Below are 13,215 nucleotides of genomic sequence, written 5' to 3'. Positions count from 1 at the left end.
TCACAAAGGTGTGCTTGTTGCACTGAGAATCAGCAGTGTGATATGCTTGGAGTGAACAGAGATAAAAGGTGTATTCTAAAGTAAAATACATTTGTGCATTTGTTAAATTGGCGAAAACAAGTATAAAGATGCTGAAAGCAGGTTCTAAACAAGTTCCTTTATCTATTAACTCCTCAAATCTTACATTAACCAATAAGCTAGAGTCATGGTAAGTTCTAGAGAAAGGCTGGCATCAACAGTGTCCTTTTGTTCCTGTCCGTGTACTGGAATCCAGCAGCTTTTTGATAACAGGAAAATTCAGCTCATCCTTATTTGGCCATTCAAGAAGTTGGTCTTTCTCTAATTCAATTAAACAAACTGCTATTTGCCTCCTATGTATAAAGTACTAAAAAGGAAACAGCTGAACATACCCGATGCTTCTGGTCTTTTTTTTTTTTTACAAATTATTTTTGCATTAATTTTCGTGTATTTAAATATTGTACTAGAATAGTATTTATCTTGATTACTGAGCTTTTAAAATTCTTCTTCCTTTTTTGGCTGCATGAAGTGGCATATTGGATCTTAAGTACCTTGACCAGGGATTGAACCCACACCCCCTGCAGTGGAAGATGAAGCCTTAACCACTGGAATGCCAGGGAAGTCCTCTCTGCTTCTAGTCCTGTGTGCTGAAGAGACCATGACTCAGTCTCTTGCAGTGACCCCTGTGGCACACTTCCATGCACTTGCATATTTGTTACTTCTGCACAAAGAACTCTTACCCTCCCTAGTTCTGATTTCACCACCACTAGGAGGTCTTCCCTAACCTTGGGTAGAACTGACGATCTCCACTCGGCACCTCCACTTACTAGACTTCTATCATAGGCTCTACACAATTGCGTGCCTTTACAGGTCTACTTATTCTTCTCCCTACATGAGCTCTGGAGTTCTTGGGGGGCAGAGACTGTATTGTAGCACCAAGCAAAGTGTCTGGTGTCCAACCAATATCTGTGTGATGACTGAATGTTGAAACAGGAAGTCAAGTGCCTTGGCCATAACTCTGCGCTGAGTGTAGTCCTTGGTCTTCATCCTTCTGCTAAGTGAGAACCCTGGTTAGTGAAAACAGGACCCTCATTGTCTGTTTATTCAACTCCAGATCTGTTCCAGACTGAGTGGAAAGCTTGGCAAACTTTCCCCAAGCCTTTGTGTTGGAATTTGACTTAAATTCTCATGGACAGTACCTTGTCAATCACCTGTTCTAAACGTTACACTCAATGCATCAACCAAATCTTGATATCTGTTGCCTGTGCTTGCTCCGAGGAAAGTCATATACACACAAAGAAGACTGCAAAATGAATATCTTTAGATCATTTTATTTTCCTAAGTCTTTCTGACACTGTATTTCTTCTATCATTGTTGTTTAGTCACCAAGTCATGTTCGATTCTTTTGTGACCCCATGGCCTGCAGCCCACTAGGTTCCTCTGTCCATGGGATTTCCCAGGCAAGAATACTGGAGTGGGTTGCCATTTCCTTCTCTAGGGGAACTTTCCAACCCAGGATCAAACCTGCCTCTCCAGCATTGCAGGCAGATTCTTCACCACTGAGCCACCAGGAAAGCTTGTATTTCTTCTATAACAAGACACAAAGTTTTCACATTTCAAAATCTCGAAATTAGGTTGTGTCCTGTAACTCAGCTGATAAGAAAGTAATGAGCCACAGCTTCAATAGCATGGCTTTTCTCACTGAGCAGTGCATAAAATGATGATGTGTCTCCAAATTAACAGTATCCTGGGATCAATGAAGCAATAGTAGTTTCCATAGCAACACTAATGGAAGACTGCTAATTGATTCAACCATGCATTCTTTCCATCCCCCTTTGGATGACAGAACCCACAGAATTTTAGTTGGGCTTATGGCTGCCTAGTTAAAGTCATATTTTCTAGCCTCTCTTTCAATTGTGGGTGGTCCAGTGACTAAGATCTCAGCAATGAGGTGGGAGTAGAAGCCATGTGTACAAGTTCTGGGTCCCATCCTTTAAAAAGGAAATGGTTTGCTCTTCATTCACAGTTTTCCCTTTCCTGAGGGATGGAAGAAGAAGACACTGGTGAAATGGCTTTGATTACACAACCTATTGCAGGTGATGATGGAGAAATGAGATAAATGGAACCCGGGTCCTGGGTGACCTCATGGGGCAGAGAGCTACCTTCAGGGCTGGGCTACTTACCTCTGCATGGGCATGTAATAGAAAAAGACACTTTTCTCTTGTTTGTCGCTGTATTTTGGGGGATCTCTGTTACAGCAAGTTGACCTGTACTATAACTAATACAATCCTTATTAAAATGTTCCCTGAGCTAATCTTCGAAATTCTAAGACCCCTACCCTCACCTCTGCTGTTCCAAAAATGAATTAGGAATACCAGAAGCAAAAGAATTTAGTATGTCCCAACAATACAGTTGGCTCTTCACATCCACGGGTTCTGCCTCTGTGGATTCAACCAACAGTGGGGCCTGTGATTGGTTGAACCCATGGATGCAGAACTTGTGGATACAGAGCATCAGCTGAGACCCATTCAGTACAAGGGTCTTGAGCTTCTGAGGATTTTGTTATCTGCAGAGGGTCTTTGAACCAATATTCCACAGATACCAGGGGAAAACTGTATATTATTACATGGTTGGTTATCAGAATATTTTTCACAATTAGTTTCTATATATTGCCCACATTAAAATGGCTAACTCCTACTAAGTATGTAATATTTCTTAGATTCTGGGCTAATGAATTGATGAATTGAAATGAAGCATGAAATATTCCATTTAATTTTCATCAAGACTCTCTGGAGTTAGTACTCTTAAGGGTTCTGTTGTATAAATAGGTAAAACAAGGCTTAGCACACAAGGATTCAATAGAAGAAGGGTGGCTAAGCTAGGATGTGAAGTTCAGGAAGTTGATGAGAGCTTCTGTTCTTCATCCTCTCACTGCACTACTGAACATATAAAAACTGTTTATTCTAGAAAGCTTCTTTGTGGTTCATGGTAACTTCTATATAATTTTAGAGAAGGACATTATGCATTTGACCAAAAATCTAATCTTTAGCTAAAACACTATTTTATGGAAAAGGTGGCCTTGATGAAAATGATTTAGATTTTGAGGATCTTTAAGTTCCAGATTAAAATCACTTATTATATGAGGGCCTCTTTCCTCCATGGATGGATGACTTACTCCAGTGGTTCTTTTCTTTTCACTGAGGGTTTTTTCCACAACTCAGACTTGGGGTCATGTTTATGTCAGACTGTCCTCTCTCCAGGAAGTTCCTGACAGCATTGCTCATCTGCACATGGGCACCACAGTCAACCCAGAGCACAGAGGGGGACAAGCTTCTCTTTTCGACAGCAATATTCACAACGATTTATTCAGTTCAGGCAGTTCAGTTCAGTTGCTCAGTCATGTCTGACTCTTTGCAACCCCATGGACTGCAGCACGCCAGGCCTTCCTGTCCATCACCAACTCCCAGAGTTTACTCAAACTCATGTCCATTGAGTCGGTGATGCCATCCAACAAGCTCATCCTCTGTCATCCCCTTCTCCTCCCACCTTCAATCTTTCCCAGCATCAGGGTCTTTTCAAATGAGTCAGTTCTTCGCATCACGTGGCCAAAGTACTGGAGTTTCAGCTTCAGAATCAATCCTTCCAATGAACACCCAGGATTGATCTCCTTTAGGATGGACTGGTTGGATCTCCTTGCAGTCCAAGGGACTCTCAAGAGTCTTCTCCAACACCACAGTTCAAAAGCATCAATTCTTCCACACTCAGCTTTCTTTATAGTCCAACTCTCACATCCATACATGACTACTGGATAAACCATAGCCTTAACTAGACAGACAGACCTTTGTTGGCAAAGTAATGTCTCTGCTATTTAATATGCTGTCTAGGTTGGTCATAACTTTCCTTCCAAGGAGTACACATCTTTTAATTTCATGGCTGCAGTCATCATCTGCAGTGGTTTTGGAGCCCAGAAAAATAAAGTCAGCCACTGTTTCCCCATCTATTTGCCATGAAGTGATGGGACCAGATGACATGATCTTAGTTTTCTGAATGTTGAGCTTTAAGCCAACTTTTTCACTCTCTTTTTTCACTTTCATCAAGAGGCTCTTTAGTTCTTCACTTTCTGCCATAAGGGTGGTGTCATTTGCATATCTAAGGTTATTGCTATTTCTCCTGGCAATCTTGATTCCAGCTTCTGCTTCATCCAGCCCAGAATTTCACATGATGTACTCTGCATGTAAGTTAAATAAGCAGGGTTACAATATACAGCCTTGACGTACTCCTCTCCTGATTTGGAACCAAACTGTTGTTCCATGTCCAGTTCTAACTGTTGCTTCTTGATCTGCATACAGATTTCTCAGGAGGCAGGTCAGGTGGTCTGGTATTCCCATCTCTTTCAGAATTTTCCACAGTTTATTGTGATCCACATGTCTAAACAACCTTGGACACTGTTTTAAGTCTAGAATTCCAGATCCAGGAGCTTGGAACTGTGCTTACTGTCTGAAGCCCATTCAGATTGGTTTTCTGTTATTTGTTGCCAAAAGCAGAATTACTTTAAGAATTTAGTCCAGAACAATGCTTTTGCATAATAACAGAATATTTTAGCCAAAATAACTTTGCATTACAGAATGAAAATAATTGCTTTACTACTCCAATTTACTCTGTAAGAATATTTAGTATTAGTTTTAATTAGCCTTAATTTCAAAAGGTAATTAGCCTTAATTTCAAACTTTTCATATTTAGAATCAAGCAGTCACATGATCTCTGCTTTTCCAAAGCACATGTTTAACGCCTAATATATATCCTACACCAAAAGAATATGCAGCGCTGATAATAACTGAAAGTAATCAAGACCAATTTTCCCCATTCAATAAATGAAAGGATTAATAGTACTTCCAAGCAAGTGAGTATTTTGCCAATTTGAGAACAAATCCAGCTGGTCTTTGATTTACTAACACACTGTCCACAGTGACGCAGATATTCTGAAAGATGACCCACTTTCTGGGTGTCCAAAGACCTCGGGAGACTAAAAGCCATATCTTGGATGGAATTCATCCAGGAAAGTCTTGGCAACCCGTGTACAGTGACTGGGGCAGCGCCTACCCTTTTACAACAACTTCTAGCTCTGTATTTTGAAATGAAATTGTGCTTATTTTCTATCTCCAAAGTGTTTGCATAGTCTTAGATGTAAAAGAATAGAAATGCTACATCAGATTATTATAGATAGATAGATAGACTTTAAACTTGGCTTTATTGAAATATAATTTACATCCAGTAGTATTTAGCAACTTTAAGCTACATTTCACGAAATTTTGAGAAATGTGTCAAGTCACATAGTCACCCCTGCCATCATGATGTGGAATATTTCCACCACCCCCCAAAGTTTCCTCCTGTCTCTCTGCAGTCAGTTCTCTCCCCGTGATGTTCAGCCCCTGGTAAGCCCTCATCTGCGTTCTGTCATTGGTTTGCCTTTCTAGAATTTCATGTAAGTGAACCATGCAGTATGTTATCTTGAGTATCTAACTTGGCTTTAGAGTTTGTCATACATTTATCCATCTAAGAGGTGTCTGCCTGCTCTCATTTGGAGCAAAGGAAGATGGGAAATGCTCTTGGAAACGTCTGTCTGTTTGGATCCTTGTTGCCTAGTAACGCCACTCGTTGAAAAAGGGGCTGCTCACAGGTAAACTGTACAGGTTGGTTTCTTGATATTCATTTACCAAACTGATGGCTATTTGCTCTATTTGTTTCTCAACTGTCTTTTAATTCTTCCAAGACTTTAGCTCTACATCTACAATGATGTACCCTGAGTTAAAAGCATACGTTCTTCATCTTTCTTTGATTAATCAAGTTCTATTTATAATTCCTTCTGGTGCCTTCCTGAAACATTTCTTGAAGTTGACATTTTAATTTAAATTGCCAAGGAAGAGAAAGACACTATAAATAACAATCCGTTATAAATATGGTGTTCAGAGCTCTCCTGACAAGGGATTGGTTTCTGAGCAAGAAGCAAACTAACTTACAGTGAGCAAAGGGGAAAGGGTGGGAGGGATAAATCAGGAGTTTATCATTAACATATACACATTATTACATATAAAATAACCAACAAGGACCTCTGTCTAGCACAGGCAACTAAACTCAATATATTTTAATAATATATAAGAGAGAAGAACCTGAAAAAATAGGTAAACTTGTATGCAAAACTGAATCACTTTTCTCTACACCTGAAACTAGTACAACACTGTAAATCAACTATACTTCAATAAACAATTTTTTAAGAGATAAACAGCCAGGATCAGGCTAGAGATGTTTTATTTTACTTAGAACATTTTCTTACCAGCACATTATTTAAACAACCCCAAACTTTCATTCTCCTCCAGTGAACTTTTGTTCAAAACAACTCTCCCCAGTTTCTTCCCAGAACCTAATAAAAGCTAACCTTCCTTTTGTATCCTCAGACTGGGCTATGGTTCTCCTTAGTTCATGCGTCCCAATTTGTAGCCCTTCTGCTATTCCCAAATAAACTCATCTTTACTAAATAATAATTGCTGTTCATTTTGTTTAAGGTCAGCAATATACACATCTGGTACCAGTGAGTCTTCAAAAATGGAGACAATCTACTCCATATGAACATTATTTTTATGACATTTTGGAGATACTCTGCTTCCAGATGATAATTCAGTTGGCATTAAAAAAAAATCTTTTCAGTTAGTAAGCTGTAGCTTATACTTCAATGCACAAGTTAGGGAGATTCTTTAAAGGCACTCCTTTTGTAAAGACCACTGTCATTGTGCCTTCTGCAAAAAAGGAATAGATTTCTGTTATTATTAGGTTTTCTTATGTTTACCAGGCATATATAAAGTTCATCTGGCACTGTTGATCTCTGAGGCCTGAGGCAGAGTAATTTTGCGAGAATGTACACAGAACAAAAGATGCTTGGAGAACCTTCTTACTCAAAGCGTGGTCCGTGAATCCACAGCCTTTTTGCCAGGGAACTTGTTAAAGATGCTCTACCTTGGATGAAGAGATAAGAATCTGCATTTTTTCTTTAAAGAGGAGATTTGTGATTTTTCACTTTAGGCTCTGCTGGGTCTTCATTGCTGCAAGGGCTTTTCTCCAGTTGTGGCGGGCGGGTGCTCCTCTGCCGCTGTGGTGCGTGGGCTTCTCATCATGGTGGCTCCTCTTGCTGCAGAGGATGGGCTCTGGGACGTGCAGGCTTCAGCAGTTTCAGCTCCTGGGCTCCAGGGCACAGGCTCAATAGTTGGGGTGCTCAGGTCTAGTTGCTCCACGGCAGGTAGGATCTTCCCAGATCAGAGATTGAACCCGTGTCTCCTGCATTGGCAGGTGGATTCTTTACCACTGAGTCTCCAGGGAAGCCTCAGAATCTGCATTTTCACAACCTCTCAGGAGACTCGCGTGAGATGCCCAGGTGGTCCCTGAAGTCCTGCCTCACCTGCTGCCTCCTAGTATTATTCTTACTGGCTGGGAAGGAACGTGAGCCCCCAGGTTGAGAGGGAAGAACCCAGCTGAGCAGCAGTGTCTGGCATGGGGAAGGGATGATGTCGAGTGGTTGCATTTCCAGCCTTACAGTTTCACCTGGTGGATCTCAGTGGGTGGACTTTTTAACAGTTGTCATATGTTGCAAGAAAAAGGGAAGCCACTAATGGGCAGGGGAGTTTAATCCCTTCTTGAATCTAATGCTGACTTCGTGTCATCACAAATTCCCCACAGGCTCTGTTCTCTAGAAACGTTTTGTAAGAAGTCTGTGTGAGCAGAATAGCACTTGAGGATTTGGGGTTCACTGATTTGGAAGTCACCCTCAAAGTTAATCACCCAGTATGTCTTTCAGAGAAGCCCCAGGGGCTTGGGTGAGGCCGGGAAGGGGTGCTGGTCTGCCATGTCCCCTTGTCCACCTCCTCACGGTCATTCCCTTCAGTCAGGTGGAGGCTAGAGCCAGCAGGTCCAGGAATAGATGTTTAACATCACAGAACCCTGGCCAGCTGCTAGGTGGCAGCAAGGCTGCCTGGCATCCATAAAAGAGAATTTGCCAACTTGCCAACGGCACTCTGGGAATTTTTTAAAACCTCATTATGCTTTTAAACGAGAGTTTATTTTTGGGGGGGCTCCAAAATCACTGCAGATAGTGACTGCAGCCATGAAATTAAAAAATGCATACTTCTTGGAAGAAAAGTTATGACCCACCTAGACAGCATATTAAAAAGCAGAGACATTACTTTGCCAACAAAGGTCTGTCTGTCTAGTCAAGGCTATGGTTTTTCCAGCAGTCATGTATGGATGTGAGAGTTGGACTATAAAGAAAGATGAGAGCCAAAGAATTGATGCTTTTGAACTGTGGTGTTGGAGAAGACTTTTGAGAGTCCCTTGGACTGCAAGGAGATCCAACAAGTCCATCCTAAAGGAGATCAGTCCTGAATATGCATTGGAAGGACTGATGCTGAAGCTGAAGCTCCAATACTTTGGCCACCTGATGCGAAGAGCTGACTCATTGTAAAAGACCCTGATGTTGGGAAAGATTGAAGGTGGGAGGAGAATGGATGACAGAAGACAAGCTGGTTGGATGGCATCACCGACTCAATGGATATGAGTTTGAGTAAACTCTGGGAGTTGGTGATGGACAGGGAGGCCTGGCGTGCTGCAGTCCATGGGGTCACAAAGAGTCAAACGCGACTGAGCAACTGAATTGAACTTACACTTTTAAACGAGAGTAGAGGGCTTCCCTGCTGGCTCAGGGGTAGAGTCCGTCTGCCAATGCAAGAGACTTGGTTTCAGTTCCTGGTGTGGGAAGATCCCACACGCTGTGAGTAACTAGCCCCAAGCGCCACGACTTCTGAGCCAGTGCTGCAGAGCCCAGGAATGGCAGCTACCGAGCCCATGAGCCGCAGCTACTAAGCCTGCATGCCTAGGGCCTGTGCTCTGCAACAAGTGAAGCCAGCACAACGAGGAGTCCCCGCACCACATCTAGAGAAAAGCCTATGCAGAAACGAGGACTCAAAACAGCCTAAATAAATAAATAAATAAACATTTTGAAAAACTTCCCTTAAAAAAAAGATCATAGAGAAGATACTTATGATGACAATTCATATGATAAAATAAAGCTCATAATTAAAATGACCATGAGTATTTGATGCTTATTTGATGCGTATTAAAGTAGTTAATTTTCCAGGTGTCATGTATGGATGTGAGAGCTGGACTATAAAGAAAGCTGAGTGCTGAAGAATTCATGCTTTTGTACTGTGGTGTTGGAGAAGACTCTTGAGAGTCCCTTGGACTGCAAGGATATCCAACTAGTCCATCCTAAAGGAGATCAGTCCTGGGTGTTCATTGGAAGGACTGACGCTGAAGCTGAAACTCCAATACTTTGGCTACGTGATGCAAAGAGCTGACTCATTGGAAAAGACCCTGATGCTGGCAAAGATTGAGGGCAGGAGGAGAAGGGGACGACAGAGGATGAGATGGTTGGATGGCATCACTGACTCAATGGACATGAGTTTGGGTAAACTCTGGGAGTTGGTGATGGACAGGGAGGCCTGGCATGCTGCGATCCATGGGGTTGCAAAGAGTCAGACATGACCGAGTGACTGAATGGAACTGAACTGAAAGTAGTTAAAGGGATTCCCTTGGTGGCTCAGTGTAAAGAGCCTGGCTGCCAATGAAGGAGACACAGGAGATGCGGGTGTGACCGCTGGGTCGGGAAGATCCCCTGGAGAAGGGCAGGGCATCCCACTCCAGTACTCTTGCCTGGAGAATCCCATAGACAGAGGAGCCTGGCAGGCCACAGTCCATGAAGTCACAAAGAGTTGGCCATGACTGAAGCGATTTAGTACAATTTGGCATGCACACAAAAGTAGTTAAAAACAAATTCCAAGCACCTAGACCAGCTTTGTCCAGTAAAAACATAGTGTCACCTAGGTCAGTTTAAATTTTCCAGTACTAACATCAAGAATGTGAGAAGAAATAGGCAAAATTAATCTTAAGAATATGTTGCATTTAATCCAGTCTATCCCCAATACAATCACTTCAACAGGCGATCAAGGTGAAACTACTGAAGAGATGGTTCATGTGCTTTATGTCAGACTAAATCATTGTAATCCACTGTGCAGCTTACTCTGACATCACGTCCCTGTCCAGACCAGCCACACTTCAGGGCTCCATGGCCACATACGGCTGGTGGCCCCTGTACTTACTGGACCTTGGGCTCAGCCAGTTCTTTGGTGAGGATGCTCTGTAGCAGAGATATTATTCTGAGCATTTCCATCTGGCCTGAGAGAGTTCTACCCCTCCATTCCATCCCTCCTCGACTGGGCTCACTGCCTGGAACAGCAAAAAGTGCATCTTTCTAGAGGTTCCCTGGGATCCAAAGGTTGATGGGCTGCAGCTGTAGGTCACATGGTGGAACACTTCTTCATTTCTTAAAAACAAATCTGTGAGGGTTCGGAGGGAGGGAAGGTGTTAAAGTAAATGATGGTGGGGGGGGGTGGTGATGGTGGAAAAAAGAGCTTGCATTCTCAGTTCTAAAACTCTAACCTTGGGCTTCCCTGGTGGCTCAGGGGTACAGAATCTGCCTGCCAGTGCAGGAGACATAGGTTCAGTCCCTGATCTGGGAAGGTCTCACGTGCTACAGAGCAACGAAGCCCATGTGCTACAACTATCGAGCCTGACCTCTAGAGCCTGGGAGCCCCAGCTACTGAGCCCACACACCGCAGCTATGAAACCCGTGCACGCGAGCCCATGTTCTGCAGCAAGAGAAGTCACACCAACCAGAAGCCCGTGCACTGCAACAGAGAGTGGCGTCCACTCGCCGCAACTAGAGAAAAGCCTTCCCAGCCATGAAGATCCAGCACGGCCCAAAATAAATAAAAAAAAATATTTTAAGACTCTAACCTTCTAACCTTAAGCTCCATTACTTTGGACACCTGATGCAAAGAGCTGACTCTTTGGAGAAGACCCTGATGCCGGGAAAGATCAAAGGCAAAAGGAAAGGGGTGGCGGCAGAAGATGAGATGGTTAGATAGCATCACTGACTCAATGGACATATCTGAGCAAACTCCAGGAAACAGTGACGGACAGGGGAGCCTGGTGTGCGGCAAAGAGTTGGGCATGACTTAGTGACTAAACAACAACAATCGCAAAGACTCAGAACTTGGGGTTGGGGGGGGAACACCAGAATCTGATGTGAGTGGATGGGATTAAACACATCATTGATCTCCCCAATGGCACTGATAAATGTCACTGACCGTTGCTGAAACAGAAAAGTTCTAAATATAAAATGATAAAGAATGTCCAAAAAAAAAAAAGGGGTTACGATATACAGCCTGATGACTATAGTTAATTAATTATACTTTACTGCATATTTGAAAGTTGTTACATGAGCAAATCTTAGAAGTTCTCATCACAAGAAAAAATGTACAATGTATGTATGGTGATAGATGTTAACTAGACTTATTCTGGTGATCACCTTGCAATACACACAAATACCAAATTATTATGTTTAGGTATACTTATTATGATACCTAAAACTAATATTATGTAAACTTTAATCTCAATAACCCCCCAAAAGAATTAAATATTTTAAAAAAGAATGTCCAGTGTCTTAAACCATAGGAGCAGGTCTAGATACAGAAATTTTTAGTTCTAAATCAGTAAATTGAGTATCTATAAGTCACTAGTTAGCAATGATTATTCCTAAGAGGAGAAAGCTACAGTGAAATAAGTCACCTGCTATGTCACAAATAAAAGCGAAGCCACATACTCCACCCATTCACATTCTTATCATCATTTCTTTTCAGGCTTCTGAATGCTTCAGAAACTGTTTTAATAAGAACATGTAACAATAGACCATAAATCCACATGATGGCCTTTTTCCTCACTAGCTAAGGGATATTTTCCCCTAGGCTTCTTTAGCTCTTATACACACCCAGCTCTAGCTTTTCTAGGGCTTCAGGTGTTTGCAGAATTCAAGCAAGATTGCAACTTTGCCCAGCAGGATTCCTAACAGGTATCTTTCTGCCATGGCCTAAAGCATAGGGTAGCAGTCCCCAGTGTTTGCCTCACCAGGGGCTTGTTTCATGGAAGACAATTTTTCCCCAGACCAGGATGGGTGCAGGGGATGGTTTCAGGGTGATTCAAGCACATTACATTTATGGTGCACTTTATTTCTATTATTATTCAGTTCAGTCACTCAGTCGTGTCCCATTCTTTGCAACCCCGTGGACTGCAGCACACCAGGCTTCCCTGTCCATCACCAACTCCCGGAGTTGACTCAAACTCATGTCCATTGAGTCGGTGATGGCATCCAACCATCTCATCCTCTGTCGTCCCCTTCTCCTCCCACCTTCAATCTTTCCCAACATCAGGGTCTTTTACAATGAGTCAGCTCTTCGCATCAGGTGGCCAAAGTATTGGAGATTCAGCTTCAGCACCAATCCTTCCAATGAATATTCAGGACTGATTTCCTTTAAGATTGACTGGTTTCATCTCCTTTCTATCCAAGGGACTCTCAAGAGTCTTCTCCAACACCATAGATCAAAAGCATCAGTTCTTCGGTGCTCAGCCTTCTTTATGGTCCAACTCTCACATCCACACATGACTACAGGAAAAACCATAGCCTTGACTAGACAGACCTTTGTTGGCAAAGTAATGTCTCTGCTTTTTAATGTGCTGTCTAGGTTGGTCATAGCTTTTCTTTCAAGGAGCAAGTGTTTTAATTTCATGGCTGCAGTCACCATCTGCAGTGATTTTGGAGCCCAAGAAAATAAAGTCTCTCACTGTTTCCATTGTTTCCCCATCTATTTGCCATGAAATTATGGAACTGGATGCCATGATCTTAGTTTTTTGAATGTTGAGTTTTAAGCCAGCTTTTTCACTCTCCTCTTTCACTTTCATCAAGAGGCTCTTTAGTTCTTCTTCACTTTCTGCCATAAGGGTGGTATCTTCAGCATATCTGAGGTTATTGATATTTCTCCTGGCAATCTTGATTCCAGCTTGTGCTTCCTCCAGCCCAGAGTTTCTCATGACGTACTCTGCATGTAAGTTAAATAAGCAGGGTGACAATACACAGCCATGATGTACTCCTTTCCCGATTTGGAACCAGTCTATTATTCTATGTCTGGTTTTAACTGCTGCTTCTTGACCTGCATACAGATTCTTCAGGAGGCAGGTAAGGTGATCTGGTATTCCCATCTC

The 13,215-nt window shown here is 42.4% G+C and overlaps 1 protein-coding gene across 3 annotated transcripts in view; it reads right to left on the bottom strand.

Moving 5' to 3' along the window:
- The window catches only part of SLC22A3 (solute carrier family 22 member 3), a 93,920-nt gene that overhangs the window by 23,205 nt on the left and 57,500 nt on the right, over positions 1 to 13,215 (bottom strand). The gene's annotated exons all lie outside the window — the stretch shown is intronic.

This window comes from Cervus canadensis, chromosome 33 (genome assembly GCF_019320065.1).
Source record: "Cervus canadensis isolate Bull #8, Minnesota chromosome 33, ASM1932006v1, whole genome shotgun sequence".
Lineage (NCBI taxonomy): Eukaryota > Metazoa > Chordata > Mammalia > Artiodactyla > Cervidae > Cervus > Cervus canadensis.
The sequence above is the reverse complement of the archived record's forward strand: the minus strand, read 5'-3'. Positions and strand labels throughout refer to the sequence as shown.